The sequence below is a fragment of the Candoia aspera genome, chromosome 1, assembly GCF_035149785.1.
Source record: "Candoia aspera isolate rCanAsp1 chromosome 1, rCanAsp1.hap2, whole genome shotgun sequence".
In the NCBI taxonomy this organism is placed as follows: Eukaryota; Metazoa; Chordata; class Lepidosauria; order Squamata; family Boidae; genus Candoia; species Candoia aspera.
The window spans coordinates 152,734,804-152,755,050 of NC_086153.1; the positions used below are offsets into that span (position 1 = coordinate 152,734,804).

General features: G+C 38.3%; 1 protein-coding gene across 1 annotated transcript in view; it reads left to right on the plus strand.

Moving 5' to 3' along the window:
- Positions 1 to 20,247, plus strand: part of PLCB1 (phospholipase C beta 1) — a 496,305-nt gene that overhangs the window by 125,318 nt on the left and 350,740 nt on the right. The window lies entirely within an intron of this gene.

Sequence of the window (20,247 nt, forward strand, 5' to 3'; positions counted from 1 at the left end):
TGCTTGATTTTAGGCTTAATATGATTATTATAATTGTATTAATTATAATGGCAGACAATTTATATGCTTTTTAATTTGATCTTTATTATAGTAGACAGAAATGTATAGAACAGTAGTAGGAAGGAAATAATTAAATAAATGTTAACTTTGGGGGGTTGATTAGGAGGTTTATACATATATATTTTTCTTCTTTTAAAATAGGGAAGGAGCAATTGTATTTAGTGATTTTCATCTTGTGCCAATGGAATGATTTATAAAAATAACGTGATTTTGGTTTAATATAGAGTAAGGGATTGATTATGGAAGATTGTCTATATCCTTGCTGTTAAAAGTCAGAAATCACCTCTGTATAATTTCTAAAAAAATTTCTCTTGTTTTTTCACATTCTTTTAGTTTTTCTTGTTTTTTCTTTTTGTAGTTTTTTGCTTTTTTGTTATATATATATATATATATATATATATATATATATATATATATATATATATTAATTAATTAATTCCAGGGGTAGAAGCAGTTATAAATAGGACTTAAAGAGGTGATGTGTCAAATTCAAATGAGAGAATTAGCCTTTGATATTTATGTTTGCTATGTTGCTGCTGCTCACATATATGTTTGTTTGTTTGTTATCTCAGTTTATATGGCCACCCATCTCAAGTTCATTACTCTGAGTGACTAACAATAATTAAAACAGCAAAAGAAAAAGAGAGAGAGAGAGAGAGAGAGAGAGAGAAAGAAAGAAAGGGCAACACACATATGATCCACAACTGGGGTAAAACAAACTCACCAACAACAACTCAACCTAACCATTGCATGGGCTCAACCACACCTCCACATCCCCTGGTCTAGTGACACATTTAGGATATAGGACAGCAGATTAGGATATGGGGCAGCAACAAAACATGAATTTAGGGAAGGTAGATCAAAAACACTTTGGACCAACTCTGTTCTATTATGATAATTCCTTCCTCAACATCTCTAAAGAATCTTTCTAGTGTTGAATGAAAAGACGAAAAGAGGCTCTGAATAAATAGAATAATTAGAACCAAATAGTACCTAATGCCTCTTTGCCCCTTTTACTCCATGTTGGGCTTTATAAGAAACAAAAGAATCATTCTACTTCTCTTCACCTTCTCCTTTTTGTAGTTTGGAAGGAAAAAAATACTCTACCACTCAAATTGTACAAAGACAGAACTTGAAGGCATTGTCCAGCCCTCCACAAGCTGTTCACTTTCAGATGTGTGGATTCAAATTCCCCAGCCATTGTGAAGCACTCTCAGGGTTCCCATCCACATGTCTGGAATGCACCCAGAAATTGAACTAACCTTCTCCAGCTTGAGACATTCTGTGTATGCAACTGCAGTCTTTCCCGGCAGATACGCTTTCCACAGCTTGGGCTGCCAATTAATGGGAGGAAGTTTATGAAAGTCTGTTTTGGTGAATGCAGAAACTTAAAGGCATTTTTTTCAACTACTTTCTGGAAGGAAACCCAAGAATGGCTGTGCCTTTGATCTGAACTTAGTAGTTCCTACTTGTAAATAATAAACAGTTGCCAGTACTTTTAACTGCTGCTATGGGAACTACAGCCCTGGAACAGTTTTAAGTGTGCTCTATGTATGTTGAGCTTTTAACATTGACAAGTGACAAATGGATTTCACAGCTCTTTTGAATGTAGTTTAGTCCTGCTTGAAGGTGTCAGATAGATGGCTCTCAAGAGATGATGCCTCTGAGATACAGTTCACTTGAGAGTTAATACACAGCATTTTCTCTACAATAGTTTGGCTGTTTCTAAAAGCTGAATCTTTCCCCCTTCTTATAAAGCTGGAAACAAGGCCTGATGTCCAGCAGGCCACTGACTGATGAGTCTTCTTTTCCCCGGTCTGCTTGAGACAGTAGATATCAAGCCCCGTGTAGCTGGCAAACCAAAGAAGCAAGAATCACAGCTTTTCAGAAATGCATTTTTAAAGCTAGCTTGGTATAAAAGCATGATAATGAAAAATGCAAGAGTCAATTCCCAGCCAGTTTTATAATAAGACAGAGTCTCTTTGAAACATTTCCTTCCCATGTCTCTCACATCTGGGATGGGCCACTTTTTCTCACCTAAATTGCATTCCTTCTGTGCTTTCTTCCCACAGTAGATAAATGGAAGAGAGACGTAATTCTTCTTTACTGCCTCTCTTGTAGCATGGTAAGGTTTGAAATGGATTGTACTCTGTTTTCAATCTCATTAGACGCAAGATACTCTCCACTTTCTCTCAAGCTATTTTGCCCCTCTTCTTCATCACTTTGAGTTCCATATTGAGGCAGAGAGTTGAGTTAGCTGTGATTAAAGCACAGATGTCCTGGTGGAAAGAACTGAGGAAGCTAGTGCGGAGAGAGTTATGTGGAGGAATGGGGACAGCATTTAGAGCCCCTAGTTCTTCGTAGTTCAAAGCCTTCATGAGTTTGGGTGACATATTTGTGGATAATTCTTTACTGCAAATGTTGGCAGATGTTGGAATGTACTGCATTCATTCATCAGTCCTCCATAGGCACCATACATTTGTTCTCTGAACAATTATACTGAGTAATTTTTTTTCTCCGTTTCTGTGTTAGTCCAGCAGCAGTTATGAAATCACCTCTCTGCTCATTGTTGATGCCATATTTATCCTAACAGGGATATTTTAATACAGTTACACTAATGTCAAGTATGGATAAGATGGAAGGAGCTTGCATAATCTGACAATTGGATATTGTCAGCATTTTTTTCAGAGCTGTCACCATGCATTTTATAACTGACATATAATGCTATTTAATCAAAATATTTTGAACACTTTTCTTGTATTACCATAATTATCATTTTATTCTCCCAAAATATAATTCTGATGAGATTTTGAATTCTATTCCTGCAAATAGTTTTGCTGTTATATTTTTCTCCATTGGAAACGTATCACTGATCTTTAAGAATATGGTTCCCATTCTGCTGTACTCAAAATGATGAACTTTGTTGACGTACCACTGATATTCAAATTATTTATTTATTTATTTTCTCAGTTTTTTACTACCGCCCATCTCCCCCCAAAGAGGGACTCTGAGCAGTATACTAGACCCTTAGGCATACTAGAAGAAACTGTTGTAAAAATCCCATATCGAAATAGGTATTTTTCAGTTGATCTGCTTGCATCTGAATGTGTAGTAAGGAATCCTGCCTTTTTCCTTCATTTTGAACAAAGAATACTACATTCAAAGACATATCTCAGTGAAATGGAATGAAAATTCACTGTGTGTGTGTGTGTGTGTGTGTGTGTGTGTGTAAAAACTGTATCAGTTAACAGTTCATACAAAGCTGGCATGACATTTTGCTGCCACAGGCTCGTCAGCAAACAAGTGAAAGAGCTTCCTACAAAAATCTGACCAAGTAATTTTAAGGGATGAGATGCTAAGTCTTTGGAGCACTGACTCACAGTAAAACAAACACACACACACACCCCGAATTAAATAAGCAATTTGCTGCCATTGCACAACTTCCAAAATCTGCTCATTGCTTTCCTTTAGTGGTGGGGCCTCAAAAAGCAGACACAAGAGTAAGAAGAATATATAGCCTTGAAGTGGCTATTTATACAACAGTGGGGTTTTCATTACTTAAAAAAACAGACAAGTAAGATGAAGCTATTGCATAGTTTATTTAACAGTTATTAATAGCCCAATAATAAAGGTTTTTCTGTTGTTGCTAAATAATAGTTGAAATTTGCTTGAGCAAAAGAATCTGAGATTTGGCTTTTGCCGTATTGCTTGATGTTATACATTTGTTCTGAAAACTTCAGGGTTGCCACTCAGAGTAAAGCCATTTGAAACTTGGCTTTTATTCAGAACACAAATAACAAGTAATGACCTGCTACTTCCTGGCATTTTGATTTTTAATTTAAACAGGATAGGAGAAGCATTAAAAGCATGGCTTCTGGGATTCCTTCCAACACTTTTGACAGCAGTGACCGTACTTTGTGCATATGCACATTGGGAAATATTAGGTAGGTTGCATAAATTCTGTTCTGGGCTGCATGGCCAGTAGGGAAATGGGCTTAGGATGGAGCAGATGGCAACATTTGGAGCCATTTCCCAACTGTCTCATAGGGATGTATTCCCCAGCCTGATCCTGCCTATTTTCAAAGTCTTTCTTTTGCCAACTACTCCCCCACACTAGATTTAGTCTACTTCCACTCTGTTTTCAGAGAGTTACCTATCTCTACAGACAGACAAGTCTGGAATCCTTTTACATAACTTCTTTCCAATATTCCATTAGATAGAAAGAATAAAAATGTAGTAGTGTGTGTGTGTGTGTGTGTGTTTATTTATTTATTTTCCTGCCTTTATTATTTGTATAAATAACTCAAGGCGGGGAACATACCAAATACTCCTTCCTCCTCCTCTTTTCCCCGCAACAGCAACCCTCTGAGGTGAGTTGGGCTGAGAGAGAGAGAAACTGGCCCAAGGTCACCCAGCCGGCTTTCATGCCCAAAGCGGGACTAGAACTCACAGTCTCCTGGTTTCTAGCCTGTTGCCTTAACTACTAGTAGTAGACTCCTGTCATTTTTTTGTCAGTGGAGTGCAAATCACTCTTGTGCCAAGCAGTATGGTCTGTGTTTAAGGTCAGTGGCCAAGCACTTTACTTAAACAGCAAGTAAAAAAAATAAAACAATATTTTCATATATGACACTTGAGTTCCTAGGCAGGGAGAAGATGGCAGGTTTAGTCAGAATGACTTCATCTTCAACCTCCCACCTACTGCTTAATTCTGGGTTATTGAACCGCCCATCTTAGTCCTTAACAGTGTTGGTTGCAAGCTGTATTCTCACTTAAGTAGAAAGGAGGAGAGCGCCAGGATTTTTTTCCTCCATGTTTTTTGGCATAATTATTTAATAGGAATTGTACGAGGATGTCCATGTGAGCTGAATGTACATTAATTGCCATTGCTGTGCATAAAAAGAGTATGAATTCTGGCTAACTTTGGTGATGTTTCCTTACAGGTGATAGTATAGTTGCTCAATGTACCACTGTAGTAAGTTACAATAAGGAGACACTTAAATCCTTATAGCCATGTGCTTGATAGTTGTGAGAACGTGTAAAGTGGCATGCTGATGAATTCTGTTAGATTATGAGATATCCAGGCTCTGCCAAATAATGGGAAAATAAGGCTTCCTAGAAAATCTGCTTTGTGGTTATAGTGTAAATCAGCATTTGCCACAAATTGCGTTTATTGTTCTTATAAGCACTTTCTGGTATGACCTAATCTTCCTTGAAATTGCTATGATAAATTGACAGTATGTTGTATCCGGAAAGTATATAGTAACAGTGATGGAATGCACATTTCTTTTCCCCTGTACCTTTACAATACCAGTTGGTAATGATTGAATTGTTCTTCTACTGAGTAGGTGCAAAATGTTCTGTACTGCAGATATACGGGCATATGTACTGTTGTTATGGCTATAGTTTATGGCCCTTTTGAAAAACAGCCTCAGCAACAATGCTGTATGGCACATAACCATTCCTTATAAACAAATGGCATATGCAGAGCATTGGCTGACTGCATCCTTCCTATTTTTCATGGTGTCCAAGGCAGTTACACCTGGAGGAAAAGAACTCCTATATAGCATTTTAGGTGTCCATCCATCATCTTATTTGCATTGAGATCACGCTTTGTTTTCCAGGACTTTAAAAAAATGGTTTGGGACTGAAGCTTCTTCTTGAAGAGTGTCTGAATATTTGTTTTTGAAGATTTCCACCTCATACTGTATTTGGCTAACAGTGAAGCACTTTATTCCCCTAGCAATTACCTCCTGGAAGTAAAACCGCCAAAACAGTTTCTCTTTCTTGAGATTAGGTGTCAATACATTGGGCTTATTTTGAAAGACTGCAGTATCTGGCAATGACACCCTGCTTATAACAAAGCAAGGGCAGCAACAGGTGCAAAATCTGAAGTAGATAAAAGCAAGATTCAAAATTTCCTAAGAAACCTTAAACAGTACTTGGCAGGGCTATTTCCATTGCATACAACACTTCCTGTCTAGCTATGATAAGTTCCTCAGATCTCTGAAGCAGACATTTAATGCTTTTGAGAAAAAAAGTTCCTTATTGTTGAGACAAAACAACCCTCTGGCAGGAAAAAATATATTTGAACACAAATCAAACCCAGTAAGAGTAAAAAAGCTTCATTCAGTTTAAAAAACACACACTGTGCATGTTATTCACAAGTGCAAGTCCCAGCATTCAGTGGGGCTTACCTCTCAAGTAGTATGTCCTAAAATCAGTGACTTGGCATCATCCTATACATAACAGAGTCAGGTGCACTCACAATCTCTGGCATAGTCTATAGAGTAGTGAGTCGTAGAAGGTGTCACTTTTAGAATGTATCAGGTGGAACAATTCCACAAAATCATAATGTGGTTAAATAGGAACCTAGCAATTACCTTATCATCCAGCACGCCTTGCTTGTTACATAAATTAAGAACATAAAGATCTAAAAAAGCTGCAAGTGGAACATGACTTACTTTATCTTAAGTGGCATCATTATTAGAGGGTCAATGCAGCTTGTGGCCCTCTGACTTAGGATAATGATATACAAATAACTCTAAATCAGAGTTTTAGTGATGCAGTCATACAATTGAATGTGGCCCCAAGTCAAACTACATGCTAGTATTAGTGTGAAGGAAAGATAATAAGAGAGGTTGGATATAGGGAAAGATGCTGATACAGAACAAGTAGCATTAATAGCCTTGCCACCTCTTATTATTAAAGACAGCAAACATTTATTTATTTTATTTATATTTCTAATTTCTATCACTGCCCATCTCTCCTGAAAGGGTACTCTGGGCAGTTTACAATAAAATCACAAAACATATAAATTACAATATAAATAGATCTATAAAAATAAAATAGATATAAAATATAAAATATAAAATATAAAATCCAAGCAGCGCAGATCCTGTTTGTTGGGGAGAGATCTATGATACTAGCCACCCCCAAGATGAACTGGTGGCCCTCCCACCCCAAGCGAGGCAGCAGAACCAGGTTTTTAGTTTCTTCTGGAAGTCCAGGAGCGAATGGGCCTGTCTCACCTCCGGGGGCAGAATATTCCAGAGGGTGGGTGCCGCTGCAGAGAAGGCCCACCTCCTGGACCCTGCCAGGTAGAATTCCTTTACCAGCGGGTTCGTAGCATGCCCTCTCTGCATGACCCGGTTGGGCGGGTCGATGTTATGGGGATGAGATGGTCCCTCAGGTAACCTGGCCCCATGCCATGTAGGGCTTTAAAGGTGATAACCAACACCTTGAATTGGACCTGGAAGCAAACTGGCACCCAGTGCAGCTCGCGCAGCAGTGGTGTCACATGTGCCGATCTTGGGGCACCAATAACTGCTCACGCAGTTGCATTCTGACCAGCTGAAGCTTCTGGATACTCTTCAAGGGTAGCCCCATGTAGAGTGCATTGCAATAGTCTATGTGGGAGATGACCAGGGCATGAGTGACTGTTCAGAGGGCCTCTCGATCCAGGAAAGGGTGTAACTGGAGCACAACACGAAGTTACACAAAGGCCCTTCTGGCCATGACTGCCACCTGCTCATTGAGCAGGAGTTGTGAGTCCAGGAGGACCCCCAAGTTACACACTGGGTCTGAATGGGGCAGTGCAACCCCATCCAGAATAAAGATGATAAGTTCCCAGATACAGAGGAGCCATCAACCCACAGCCACTCCATCTTACCAGGGTTCAGTTGATGGCAGCATTTATAGGTGTTACTATAATTTCATAGGTTTTCCTAAAACCTAACCTTGTCCAGATCATGTCGATGGAATTTGGATGTAAGGTTTGACACAAGAGTGTGTACTGGATTGGTCAGACTTGGGGACATAATCAGAGTACTGAGAGTTGAATTAAACTCCCCGTTGGGTTGGCAGAACTAGCACAGAATTATATTGTTCTGTTAGCCCAAGAGAATAAAGTTAAGGTTTGTGGCTAACCACATTAAAAAGTTTTGAGTACTAAGAAAGTAAATGAAACCCAAAGCAATCTTTAACTTGCCACTCTTAAAAAGCTTTGTTAGGTAGCGAGTTTAATGAGGTGATGATTTTCATTGGCCAGCTATTTATATCAGAGAGCCATCAACTTCTCTGAGACATGGAAATGAACTTGTAATCATCCCAAAAACATCAGCAATGCCATCAAACCTGTAAAGTGCTATGATTTGATTCGCTGCTTTGTGGATCTGCTTCAAAGGGATAATTTGATTCAGGTTTTGTCAAATTGAAGGAACCATTTGAAGTTTCAATCAAGCCTACTTTCTATTATATTACTATTATGTGATTGAGAATGAGTTTTTGAGCAGAATCTCTCAGAGACCGCATAGTTATTTCTAGCCCTCTTCTGCATAAATCTTATTAATGTTACATGCTTTACCTTCTTGCAATGTATTCTGCTAATTTCCCCAAGTAATAAGATGGGCCTAGAAAACTATATGCTTTCTGAGTAAAAAGCAGTTAGAAAATTTGCATTCATTCAAAGGCCTGTTGTTTCATTAGCATGCCTAGTTAGAAGTAAAATTTTTGGAGCATGTTACATTTGTGTTAGCATGCCCAGGAGCCTGGTCTTGACTGTACAGCTTGCTTACCACATATTCATATAAGAAATTAATTGTGCTCATTAACTCAGGCGGTAGAATTCCCTATAATAAAGAATGTATGGTAGGGGATGCACGGAACATTTTGAGGCAGGTCCACTTTCTTATGCCACAGCACAGCTCCAAATGACATTTTCTCAAGTGACATGACACAGTTTGACTGAATACCTTGTAAGCTCAAGAAAGGGAAACCATAAACTTTTAAAGAACAAAAAATTACCTTTCATTAGAAGAGATTGAGCAGGTAATTGTTACAGTTGTAAAAATGTGGCTCATAATTTATAAGCCTGCATTATTATACTCAGGATTAAAGCTCCTTTGAATGGCATCTTACTTTTAGAATGGAAGTTTAACTTTTACAGTATAATTCTCTCTAAACAGCCAAGTTGCAGCATTGTGCTACATGCGTGGGAAGGAGTGCTAAATAGGAGGCATAGAATGGAGAATAGGAATTAAAAATGTCTGTAGGCTGAAGATTGGAAAGCTGCAGCAAAAGCTGGGATCTGAAACATGGGCACTTATGAAATGAATGCAGTTAATAGCGGTCACCACCTTGGGTTTAATGACTCGTTATAAAACAATCTAAAGCGTGCTTTTTTATTTTTGGCTGTTTATCTGTCCACCTTTCTTTTTTGACATAATGTTGGAAGACAAGGTACTCAAGTATTTGGGATTGTTCAGGTAGGTGTTTAAAATATAAAATACATCTATCTCAATTGAGTTAGCATTTTCATGGCCAGTGCCAGTCCAGAAAACAAGCTAAAGGCAAATTAAAAGAGCTTCAGTTCAAGACTGTAGAAGCTCAAGGTTGCACTTGATGTTTTATACTGAAGCAATTCTAAAAGAGGGAACTCACTAGAAATGTACATCATTTGTCTGCATATCTTAAAAGCAGGCACATATTTTCCCAGGATCATGTGGCACTGAAAAAAGAACTGCTTACACATCCCAAAGCACTGCACAGCCCTAGAAGTCATATTTTCCTGCAGCGGAGACGTGTAAACCATATTGAGATCACAGAGATCCTTAAACTTCCTTCAAGGTTTTTAGTTTTTTAAACTGAAATCAACAGTACAATCTCCATTAACTAAATGTGATTCAAAATTATGTTAGCTAATTTGCAGTAGCAAAAAAAATGATAACTACAAATAAGTAGTATAGCTACTCAGTGATATCCTACTTTTATTTGGGGGTTCTGAGGAAGCACCTCTTTATTCCCACTACACAGTACTTAAAGGTCTTCACAAAATTGCAGCTGAATTTATATTTAGTCCCCTCCCTTTGACCCAAGAAAGACATTTAGTATTGCTTGCTGCTGTGTCACCTGGAAGAAAGCTATTATAGGGGAAGGCCCATCTGAAGTAGGGAGGTAGCATGGCAAGGAGGTCATTACGTGGAGAATGGATGTGGAGAAATTGAGATGGGGGGAAGGTTTGGTGTTTTATTTGAATTTTTCATTTTGTTCTCAGGCCAAAACCTGGAGGAAACTGCATCTCCATTTTTCAGTGTCTGGCTGCCAAAGGTTGTCCATAGAATTCTAAGAAGCTTTGAGGGCCATAACATACAGAGTTGGCGAGCACAAGTTGTTCATGGGTCTTGCTCTGACACAAAACCATAATGTGATGTCTTTGCTTTGGCTGAGCAGGCTGTGGGAACTGTCCATCTACTCACCATGGTTTATGTATCACATTGAACCCAAACGAAACAAATATGGTATAGTACAGTATGTGAACAAGGCAATCTCTGCATGTGAAAGTGTGCTTTGTTGCAAAGGACAAATACCACAATTGATGATTATCTTAAAATGAAGAGAATATATAATTGCTAGAATTATGATATATCTTTTAAAAAATAACAAGCACCTTGTGCTGATAATCTGATGGTTTTTCTAATTTATTGTAAGCTTTCTTCAGGCCTATTACAAGTGAAAATATAATGTAATAAATCATCCTTTAGAAACTGAAATTTCATTCCTAAATTTCAGGATATGAATATCTAGATGTGAGCTTTTAAAGTTCCAACATTGGCCTTGGGGAAAAACCCTGTGATAGTGAGTACAATCAAGAAAGACAACACAAAAATGTGAATTAGTTTTATTGCCTTTCCCAAATCTGGTGTCCTCCAAATATGTTGAATTACAACATTATTGATTATGCTGATTGACAATTCAGAAAATTGTAAGTACATACTAGAGAATCTGGTTGAGAAAACCCATTTACTATGGCTAGGTACTCCTTGGCTTATGTCCATATGTTCAGCAACCATTCACAATTACAGACATAAGTGCTGAAAAAACAGAGATACAACCAGTCCCCGAAGTTCTGGGCATCGCAGCACCCCCATGGTCACATGATTACAATCCAAGCTCTTGAGTGCCTGGCTCATGATTGTGATGTCGCAGGGAGCTGAGGTCATGTGATCGCCATTTGCAACCTTCCCTGCCAGCTTCCCACAAGGAAAGTCAATGGGGAAGTGGCAGGGAAGGTTGCAAGTCGTTCTTGTAAATTGCTCCTGCCTGCAGCACCCCATGCCCTTCCTTCACTGGCCCTTCCAGGCCTTTCCCAGCCTCCCCAACTTGCGTGGTCTGTGCTGGGCCTTCCAAACCCTCCTTAGTCTTCCTCGACTCATGTGCAGCCTGTGCTGGGCCTCCCAAGCCCTCCCCTGCCCCCGCACAGCACTCCCATGCTCCCTACCTGGGACTCCCACTGCTTTCTGTTTAACAACCTTGGGGTTACGACAGCAACCAGGACTGCCAAGATTGCCGTTGCTCAGTGATGAGGTTACATGACATCATGCTTTATGACCACATCGGTTAGCGATGGCTATCCTGGTCCCAATTGCTGTCATAACCTGAGGACTACCTGTATTTACTTAGAAATCTACTACTTTTGGTCAGATCATGAAGCATATGCCTAATTTTTAAAATACAACTATTCCTTGATTTTTCAGGCGCTATTTTGATCACACATCAGAGTGCATGATATTAATGATAATTTCTGTAGAAACACAAAAAGTAGTTTATTAAAAGTATCCATATCTATTTTGAATGACAAAATGCATGCAAAATCAGAAGTCAAGTGAATCTGAAGACCTCTTTCATTTCCCAGGAACATGTCCTCCTTTTGGGTTTCCTTCAATAACGCTTACCATCTGTTACTGAACGGTTCATGAAAACAGCCAGTAGATAGAAAAGTTTATGCAGGAATTGCCACAACCTTTTTGACAGAGTATTACATGTTCTATGAACTGTAGGATCCACCCTCTTAGAGTTGCTTTTGCAAGGAACAATGAGAGGAAGCGGGAGAATTCCTGATCCATATTTAAGTCATATTCCCTTCCTCCCAATTGGGATGGTGTTTTCTCCTAGTGCTTAATCAAATGAGTTGTGGTTTGAGCTTCCTGGGCATTATGATATCCTTTGAGTTGGGATTTTCTCCTCCAAAGGGTAGCTGCTGTTTTGATTACTCCACAGGAAGGAAAAGCACTCCACATATGCATTCAGCTAAAGGGCAGTTTCTGAAATGACAGTAGCTAATATTTAGTTATGGCCAAAGACCGAAATATTAAACATAGTAGAGTCCAAAATAGGTAAAACCTAGAAGAAGTACAGGAAATTGAAAGAAATTGGAGTTAAAATGATCTTTAATTGAATTTACAGTCAGAAGCATGCATAATGAAATTAAGATTACCACATATATTAAAACAGAAGAAAAAGGGAAAAAAATGAATTGGTGCTTTTGTTGTTGTTTTTTTAAAAGCAACATATCAGGAATAATGATACTCCTTATTCTTACTGGTCCATGAAAAAAGAAGGAAGAAAGGTTTAGGACAAAAGGAAAACTTTTGGGGGAGAAAGACAGGGAAAGCTTAAATAAAAATAGAGATAATATATTTATATCTACATATTTATGAAACACTCAGCCTACCTGTATAAGAGCAGTTTTAAGATTTCTGTGGCCCTTTTATTTTGGAAGCTATTCTCTTCCTTCCTATTAACTGTAGGAATAGTTAGCTCTGGCACTTAAGTGTGTATTATGTTAAATAGACTTGATTGAAAGAGGGCCTAGAGAGCTCATTCTTGAAAGAGCAGCTAGTTCTAGAGAGAGCCGAATGCAGCTCAGTAAATGCAGTAAACTAAACTTCTCAACCTTCTAACCTTCTTGCTACCCCTCAAGGCAAGGTAGGTTGATATTGGCCTGTTGTTGTTGAACAGGAAGGCATCTAAGGATGACTTTGTCTACATGAGACTTATCACTGCTTTCTTTAAGGCAGATGGCATCTCACCCCTGATTGAAGGAACTGTTAATGATCAGACAAAATTGCTTTATCCGTAAGTTCTTCCTAGATGGGATAGTTTTTGCCCTGAAGGAGCAGGTCTAGTTTTGGAAGTGCTGTTTGATTCTACATTGTCTCTGAATGATCAGATTGGTGGGGTGGTTTGGAGTATTTTCTTTCACCTGTGAGTAATCTATGAATTGCATCCTTTTTTTGGAAGACAGATCTGATATGGATACCATCATCCATGGATTGATCACTTCCCCTTAGACTTTTGTCTAAAACGCCACTGTCAATTAATCCCTCCCCTTCCAAAATGAAGGAGCTGCATCTAAAAATATATAGTGGCACAAATGCATCCAAGCACCCTGCCATATCCTCAAGGCCTTGTGGAGAAGATTTGTAAAGGTTACTGTCCCTCAGAATTTTATCATCCAAGAGTAATTCAAAATGCTCTTTGCCTTCCTTTGTTTTTTAGAGTTTTCCTCCCCACCCCCCCACCCCCTCAAGAGGACCCTTAACATTGAGGAGCATGTTGAATTAAACAGCATTAGGCTTTAAAGCTTCTATTGATTTTTAGAATGCAACAGCATATGTCATATCAATAGCTTTGTTTTTAAAACCAAAATAATCTGCCATACAAAAAGTAAAGGAAGAAACAAAGGTCATGAGAGCTGCTTTATGTTCAATGAAGACAAATGCTGTTTGTCAGAAATTGACCTATTTTACCTCTTGCAAGATAATGGCAGTGAGAAGCCAAATTAATGAAGAATTTTGGCTTACTCAAGAAAGAGCAGTGGGCTGACACGTGTTGCTGAATCTGGTCTGCTTGATTCCTGCTGCCAGCAAGAATCATAGAAGAACCCCAAGCAGCTGTGTATAGTATGATTTATTGTGATACATCAACCAGCAACTCTCACTTGCTCTTCCTGGAAGATGCCCATCAAAATCCAAAACATCATGGCATTTGAGAGGAACAATGAAAGGAAAATGAAAGCACAGAAAGATTATTTACCACCACCATCAAAGGAAACACAATTCAGTGCAGTCCAGATGTATGAGGTTCTGCTTTCAATTGATTTTGATGATTGCCAGAGTATTTTGTTCAACTTCAGATAAATACTCTCAGTATTTCTCAGATTATTCATTTTCTCCTCAGATTCATAAGTCTTAAGTTGGTTGAAAATTGCAGACTGTGATGAAATGTTTTTTGTAACCGCATTTGATGATAGTGTAGTTTCATGCATGAGGTGCTGATATATGAAGACCATATCTGTATATTTTATTATGTGTACTTACATTGGAAATTCTGGAATAATACAATTTTGTGATACCAACATTTCTGGCAAAACTGTGGCTCTAAGGCAGCGTTTCTCAACTTTTTGACCTTGGAGGAACGTTTGAAATATTTTTCAGGCCTTGAGGAACCCCTGCGTATTCAGGCTCAAAGATAGGCCAGAAGTTACAAAATAATTATATTTGTTTCATGTGTAGTCCTGTATACATGCACTAACAATGTTCTTAAACTAAAAATAAAGAATGAAACCTATCTCTTTAATGAGAAAGTGCCCGAATCTGAAATAATTTTTTAAATAAATTGTGATCTCCCAGGGAACTCCTAGTGACCTCTCGCGGAACCCTGGTTGAGAAACCCTGCTCTAAAGTATTAGTTTTAGATGCTGGCTGAGTGAATTCTAATCTGCATTTCATTTTTAATATAATAATTTTATTAAACATTACAATTAAAAAGATAAAGACTAATACAAATTTAAAAGAATAAAAAGAAAAAATAGAAAGTGCAGAAAAAAGAATAGAAAAAGAAAGAAAGAAAAAAAATAAGAACATAGTAAAGGAAAAGAAAAGAAATGACTTCCCCCTTCATCACAAGAAGTATAAACAATTTTAGTAACCCTCTCTTTACCACCCTCTCTTAAAATACAACAAATGATCTTCCCATATCTCATCTCTTATCAAGAAGCAAATTCCTAAAGCCTTGTCATTCAGTCCTGGTCAGCAAAAGTCCATTAAGGGTTATCGGAGATAACAACATACCTATTTTTAATTTTGATCAGATAAACCAACTTTATATTCCTTACTTTTACTTTTAACAGTCTTGATCTTTAGCCCCTTTAAATAATGTCCTAGAACTTGATTTCTTTTCACTTTTTCTTTGTCCCTTCTCACAAAATCCTTCACAACTTTCGTAAATCCAGTAAAAGAATGTTACCCAAATCTCTCTTCTGATTTGATACTTTTTTGTGCATTTCAAATATCAAGACATCAACCGGTTTCATTTGTATATCTAGTATATACAATTTAGCCCTGGTACAATATTGTATTGATCAAAAACTGTATAGTTGTTTATAACCAGAAACATTTTGATTCATTGGGAGAGAATGAAGTAGCTCTAACCAAATTGCTTCATGAGATACTAATTTCAGCTATGATGTGATGCAGATGCTCTATGCATGCTTGCAGAGTATGATTTGTGCTACTATAGAGCTGTATTGTTCATGTACTCTAATATACAGACATGGAGGTGAATGTCATTAAGAACTTTCAGTTAGACACTGTGTGAGTTGAAAACTCCTAGTTATCTTTGCTCAATAATCTTGAAACATGGCACAATCTAAATCATTCCATTCCATTCAAATTGAATTGCTCTTTAATGCATCAAACTGAAAAAGGTAAGTAATTGGCATTACAAAGTAACACCGTGTGAAAAAAAAATGTGAATGATACTCTTTATGAAAGGTAAATTCAGCTTAACTTTATATACAGCTGCTTCATTCTGCTTGAACATCCCTGCTTACTCTTCTTGAAAAGCCGAAGTGGACAGAAGGGCCTTTTTTTAAGAATCACGGCATGAATGGCTGACATACAGTATATGATATGCTAATGCAGAAAGAAAATGCAAGTCTGGAAAAGTACATGACTGGATTGTATAACCACCTTGTAGAAATGATGGAATGGGATCATTTAGTAAAGGAAGCGCTGAAGATGCCTTCTGCTGTAAAAGATGAGTGCATTGGAATGTGCATCTCATTGGCAGTCATTTAGTGCTGAAAGACATTTACACTCAAACACATACTGATTCAGCCATTGGGTCCATGCCCTCCTCTTTTCTCTTCAGGTAACACTGCAAGTGCATGCACATCTAGTGTGCACTTACATTTTCTTAATTAAGTAAGATTTGAGAGAACTTATCTGCACTTTTCCGATGGTCATCCACTTGGGGCAATGTGCTGTAGCAGCAGCACTGATAAATCTCTTTTGTTTATTGTTTGCTGTAGAACACACACTGGAGGCTTTTGTTTTGCATTTGGAAATCAGCATTTCATCACCTCTTTCTGTAACAGAAAGTACTTTACAGTATTTCTACCTTTTTTTTAAGAAAAAAACATCTGTTACTTTACCTTTTCAGGAGCCAGTTTAGTTAAGGCACAAGGCTAGAAAGCAGGAGACCATGAGTTCTAGGCCATGCTTTAGGCATGAAGCCAGCTGGGTGACCTTGGGCCAGTCATTTTCTCTCTCACTCTCCTAGGAATGAGGCAATGGCAAATCACTTCTGAAAATCTTGCAAAGGAAACTGCAGGGAGCAGTCCAGACAGTTGCCAGAAGTCAACACTGGCTCAACGGCACAAAAAACAACACAATAACAAAACACCAATAGAAGAAAATATAAGTACTGTAGCTCAGGGGTGAATTGTGGAGCTCTCTGAGCTTGGTGGTTTGCTTGCAGATGTTTCCTTACCCGACTAGGTAACATCATCACGAAACCTTGGGTAATGGTTAGAAAGTCTGAGGCAGAATGATTAGAATAGATTAGAATAGTAAAGAGGTCATGTGCTAAAATGCTTTAGACAAGTACAATCCTCGCTTAGCAGCTATCTTGTTTAGCAACCGTTCGCAGTTACAACAGTGATGAAAAAGTAACTTTATAACCAATCCTGACATTTACTACCTTCACAGGTCTGTAAAGCAAAGGAAAGCTGAAGTAAGATCAAAAGCACAGTTGCAGTTTCACTTAGCGACTGCTTTGCTTAACAACCAGGTTGCCAGTCAAATTATGGTCACTAAACAAGGACTGACTGTAGTAGTTTTGTTTCCATAATCTAACCTTTCCTCAATCTGCCCCTGCCCCCAGATGCATTGGATTACTACTCCCATCATCTCCATTGACTGAGTGATGGGGATTGTACCTTGACGCACATGGAGCTGTTGGCTGAGAAGGTTGATGTTGATTATAGAACTGTGCTCTCCTTAAACCAAAGGAGAGCAGAGAAATGAAGAAGTAAAGCAGTTAGTCTAAAGAGAAAGAAAAACATGCAGAAGAGGGGAAAGGGGATTTTCTCTTGAGTATATAAATGTGAAGGGTAGCAAAATTTCAGTTTTGACATGTTTGCTACTCAGCTTCTTTTTTTTTTTTTGCTGTGGCTTAAATATTTATATTGTGTGAATTCAGTATGGATGTAACTACAGCCTGGGACATGAACTGATTTTTAAATTTTAGATCTTAGCTCCTCATTGCTGCCTCAGCTAACTTGAGGGCAAACTAGAAATTAAGATATGGCAGCACTGATATGTGTTTAAAAAAAAAAGTGATTTTTTTTATGGCTTACCTAAGAAAACTTCTCACCCCATTATTTTTTCCTTGTGCCAGGAACAGTGAAAAAGAAGTGAAAGGAAATAGTGGTTGTCTTCATAGGGTTTTCTTAACATTTGGGGCACCACTCTCTACTAAGCAAATTCATATTTTATACATTTTTCACCAACATCTGGATACATATTTTTTGTAATGATTGCCTTATCCCAACGAAGTCAGTCTCACCAGAGGTTAGTGAATAAAACTGATTTATTGAAAGGATAGTATGCAAATACGAAGAAAGCTGAGAATAAGCAAAAGCGCGTCAAATACAAACTAAAAACCCTCGCCTCCAAGCCGATCCCGCCCCCCACCCAGGTGATAGACACGGATCAGAAAGATGACATGCGAAACGTTACGATGTATGCAAACCATTGTAACGATTTTATCCTTTATATTGTATGTCAGAATCTAGCTTCCTAGGGGAAAGGATAGCCTAGTGTTGACATGCTAGTTTTCAGTGTGCAGCACACTTATAGTTGGAGATCATACCATAAAAAGAAATGGCACCTCTGGGAACCCTTTAGGGAGGCTGGAGTAATTTTGACAATTGCTTGTTGTGGATTACTTCTTCCACTAACAGAACTCAACAATGTAGACATGCTATCTGGAGGCAGAAGCTGTTCATTCATCCCAGGTGACCAAGAAGGGACTGGCTTGCCTGCTGAAAGTACAGCCTCATCTCATTTAAAGGAGGCAGTAATCAGAACATCATTTCTTTAAAAAAGAAAAAGTTACTTTATTCAGCAGACTTGGTTTGTCTCAAATGTGCCATACTGAGCCTGATATAGAAAGTAATGGTGCTGCAATTCCAAGCACAGTGAAATGGTAAGATTCGCCAAAGCCATCTGGGCTAGATGTGACCGAATGGAGCAGGTAAACACAATCTGCCATACTCTCACATGACGAGCTGTCAAGGAAAATAACCGGGAGCGTAACAGATAAGGTTTCTCATTCTGGGGAGAGGAAATTAAAATGGGCTATTTAGGCAGGAAATGGGCTAACATGGCAGGAAAGAAGCTGTGGTTAGAGAGGTAGAGAAGAAGAAAATGCTTGCCAAACCAAGTTCAATTTAAACAGTTTTGTCTGCTGAAGAAATGTTGGTTCCTAGGTCGACCAAAAACCACTGAAGAGGGTTCCTAGGTGTATGGGACATCACTGAAGATAGAGGAGGACCACGCCGTGAGGGATCAGTTTACCATGCACAGAATTCCTGAGGGAGAAAAGGATCTAAAAATCAAAGTTGTACTAGTCACGTGAGGTTGCCAACTAGGTTTTATCGAACCCTTGATTAATTCTAAGGGATCGTAGTTATAGCTATATACATCACAATAAGCTGGGCACCCTGACTTCAGAAGAAGCATTACTTTGCAGGCAGGTAATTAGTTCATCACTGAATGGCAAAGAATTCAAAATAATTTTCCACTTTTGTTGTATTATAGCAGTTCACCAGAGAAGGGATGGGGGATCTGAAGATCTGTTTGTTTAATCTGTTTCAGCTGTGTGCCAGAGTATCCTATCTTGCTGTATTATAAGTATAACCAAGACATTGAAGGTGGTTCAGAAAAATTTTATGTATTAGGTCCTGAGAACCACCTAGGCTTTCATCTTGTACATGGTTGTGGTGGTGCAGAATGTCTATCAAAAGCTGGAGGGAATTAGTGTGGACTTGTTAGTTCTCCTGCTCCTCTCAGCAACTTCTAGTAGTGAACCTCATATTCATCTGGATTGCCTAAAAGCCATTCAGAAACTACTCTGGTGTGGCAGTTATTCATGCATTGGTTATATGTAGTCTGTATGGGCCCTTGTACAGTATTAATGCAGAATGTGAGAACTGAGCTCCTAACCGATGCATGGCAATATTACATTTTATATTTTGTACTTGTATTTGTAATTTTATGTATTTATACTGAATTGCCACCATTTTTATTATTTTTAAGCCACCCAGAGTCGTCGTGCACGAGATGGGCAGCAGAGAAATATAACAAACAAACAAACAAAGGGATCCTGCTGCCTCATTATTAAGGAGCTCCCTTGGTTGTCAACTGTTTTCCAGGGTTAAATTCAAAGCATTTATCTTTAAAGCTGTTAAATGGCTTTGGATCCAGCTGTCTGATAAAGTAACTGTTTCATTACAAATTGGCATGAGTAAAGAAGCCTGTTAATTTGACAAGTAAGAAAGCAGTTCACCTAGTAGCAATTCCAAGGGGGAGGGCTATTCCTTCAAAATTAAGCCTGCTTTGAACAATGCTTGACATAGTTTTAAGACAATATTAATAATTGAACATACTTTTATTATTGTTTGTTTGGGGCTAGCTCATTTTAGTTGTAATGACTTGATGATGCCTATTAAAAACGATATGTAAATAACATAAATAAGTAAATGTACTAGTCTGAGCAATAATTCATGAGAAGCAGGCAAGCAAGTTGGGTGAGACTTGCCACCGACTAGTATATTTCTCCCAGGTGTCTGATTTGGATATAGAGCAAATAAGCCTCACTAAGTATCTGTATTAGCATAAAAAGATGCTCAGTGTTGTTGGCAAAGATTGCCAATATTGAATGGTTATAGTATACTAGAAGGCATTAAACTGCTCGGATCTTTGGAGAGTTACTGAACTAATGAGAAATCCACACAAGTGGATGCCCAACAAATTTACTTTACCACAGTAGAATAGTGTTGCA